Consider the following 2761-nt stretch of genomic DNA (forward strand, 5'->3'; position numbering starts at 1 on the left):
CCTCGCGTACATCTGCTCCCGTTTCTCCACAGCAACCGCAACGCTGCCCGCCTCCTCCACCTCGGCGTCCGCGCTCTGCACCCCGGTCCATGCTGGACCGCCGCCCTCCGCGCTGCCCCTCCTAGCGCGACAGCCACCGCGCCCCTGTCGTCCGTTGCCAGTCATCCGCGGGCGCGCGTGCGAGCCCCTCGTTCCCGCGCGGCACTTGCTGCCCCTCGGCGCTGCCTTCCCGTGCCTCCTCTCCTCCGCGTGCTGCGTCGGTGCCCCCCCTCCTTTTCCTCCCCGCGCCGCGCGTAGCTCCGCCTTCTCCTCGACGTCCGTCTGGCCGACACCGCTACGCCGGTTTGCCGCCGCCTCTGCTCGCGCAGACAGGCCTCCAGGGCCTGGCTCGGGTCTGGCTGTGACCAGCCCGAGGCCGCGCGAGTTTCCGTGTAGTTCGCAGGCGGGTTGCCCGCCGCTGCCGTGCCTTCCCCGCCTCCTCAACACCATTGCCGCCGTCGCCCGACCGCAGCATGCGCTCACGCCACGCCGCGCACGCGAGCTACCTGCACCGGCCTGACTGCGTGCACTGCTGCCTTTCCAGCACGCCCGAGCCCTGCTGTGCCCCTCCGGCCGCCCGCGCTCGGCCGTGCCGCAGCGCCCCGCCTGGACCTTTGGCCACTCTGCCCTGCTGGGCCGGTTGTGCCGCTCGGTTGGGCCGCTGGCCGCGCGCCTCGCCTGGGCCGCGCGCGCTTGTGGGCCACATTTTCGCCTGGGCTACTGGGTCGGTTCAGGGCCGTCGGCCCCTTTTTCGTTTTGAGGTAATTTCTAAATTAGCTTATAAAGTAAACTTGTAAAATTCATAGAAAATCATAAAAAAATCATAAAAATGCCAAACCAGTTTCGTTAGTCTTCTAAAATCATGATCTACCTGTTAATATATTTTGTTCATATAGTTGGTAATATTCTTAGAAGCTATATAATTAATTTAAGGTACTTAATATTGTAAAAATATAAATTGGTAGGAATTGTTGTGATAAATTGGTAAAGGTGTTGGATCTTGAATTTCTACAGTAGGTTCCTAGCAAGATTAGGTACTCATTGTAATTGTTGTAGCTCCAGGATAATTAGTTTGCTAGATAAATAATAATGCTCTACTTCGAATAAAGATTAAATTGACAAAATGAAATAAAGAAGCAACTTGAGTTTATATAACTAAATTAATCGTTGGGAAATAACGCCTTATCCGACAATGTGTATATGTGGCCTAAGTACGGCCATTGTTAGAACTAGCCCATTAACTCGAGCGGCGTACGTCGTATTTTATGAGTCACAGGTACAGTTGCCTAATTACATCTTTGCATTACATCGCATGCATATCATATAGGCACGATGATGAATCAACGGATCGATCGAAGGATGATTGGGAATCCGAAGATGATGTAAGGGTATTCTCTTCAGGAGATGATGCAGTGGGCTTCTATCCAGTTGATGGTGGATGATCTGAAGATGCAGACACTAACTTTTTAATATATCTTACACAGGCAAGCCTCGGTGCATAACCCCTACTTTTGTGCAGTTTAAATTATATCTGTGCATTAAGTTTTAAGGAGTTGAATGAAACCACTTGCATATATATATATATATATATATATATATATATATATATATATATTTATCCTATGAGTCTTACTAGTATGACAGGATCGTGTAGAATGCCATGCTATAGGATTCCGGTAGAAGTCGGATGATTGCCTGTCACTTGCGAGATATAGAAAATATGTTACTATATGATTATCACTTGGAATATATAAAATGGTGGAAAGAAAAATGGTGATCGGGCAGGAATATGGTTTGGGTATTGGTGGGTGTAAGAAGTTGTGTCGCCGCGGATGCGGGTCATAGCTTGGTTACACCGTTTTTCCCTGTTTGGTCGGTTAAGGACCGATCGTTGTATAAGACTCTAGGCAGGTCACAGACTTATTATTCTGAGCACATACTTATGTATGGGCGCTTGGAAGACTTGTTTCTCTGTTGTCGTGGATCCGGCTCTTTCCGGACCGACTGTTAGGGTTTTATTTTGGTGGAGGAGGTCCTTGCACTGCACTAAGTCCGGGACTCAGGGGCGGGGGCTTGGAGTCCCAGTTTAGACAAGGACCTGGACACCCAGGATAGGGGAGTGATGGGTTGGTCCTGCATGTGCCTAGGGTACAAGTGAGACGTGTGTTTTCGGGGTACCTAGCTAGGGGCATTGATTCACGAATCGCCGGGCGATCCGGTACGGCTTGTCTACGATTTAGCATCATAGTAAGAACTAAAAGATGAAAGATGGATGAGGGAAATCTGATTGCTTACCACCTGCTTGAAAGTAGCACATGTGCTTACATAGAATGATTAGTTAATGAACCAATGCGGCTATTAATAAAAACCGAATATAAGGACACACGTTTAGTAATGCTTCCTGCAAATGCAATAAACCCACAAGCCAAATAGCCTTGCATACCCTTGGAGTCTTTTCTTTCCTCCTGTCGGGTAAGTCTTGCTGAGTATAATTGAGTACTCAGGGTTTTATTCCCCCTGTTGCAGGTAACAGGTGGAGGCTTGAACTGACCTTTGTGTGTGGATTCCTCCTGGTGGGCTCAGCGAGGATTTCCTTTACGCTGCGATCATAGTTGTTATTTATAACTCTCACCAAATGCTTTTATGAATGAAAGTTTCATAATATGTTGTCATAGTTTATATATCAATACTTCATCCTGCCATGATTAGATAATTATTTCCG

General features: G+C 48.6%; 1 long non-coding RNA gene across 1 annotated transcript; it reads left to right on the forward strand.

The window, feature by feature from the left end:
- The first annotated feature begins 685 nt into the window (after window positions 1-685).
- On the forward strand, window positions 686-2761 carry LOC136474738 (uncharacterized). The gene is made up of 3 exons (XR_010763007.1): window positions 686-800; window positions 1367-1523; window positions 2566-2761. It is a non-coding gene; the product is annotated as an uncharacterized lncRNA (long non-coding RNA).

This window comes from Miscanthus floridulus, chromosome 8, assembly GCF_019320115.1.
Source record: "Miscanthus floridulus cultivar M001 chromosome 8, ASM1932011v1, whole genome shotgun sequence".
NCBI lineage: Eukaryota > Viridiplantae > Streptophyta > Magnoliopsida > Poales > Poaceae > Miscanthus > Miscanthus floridulus.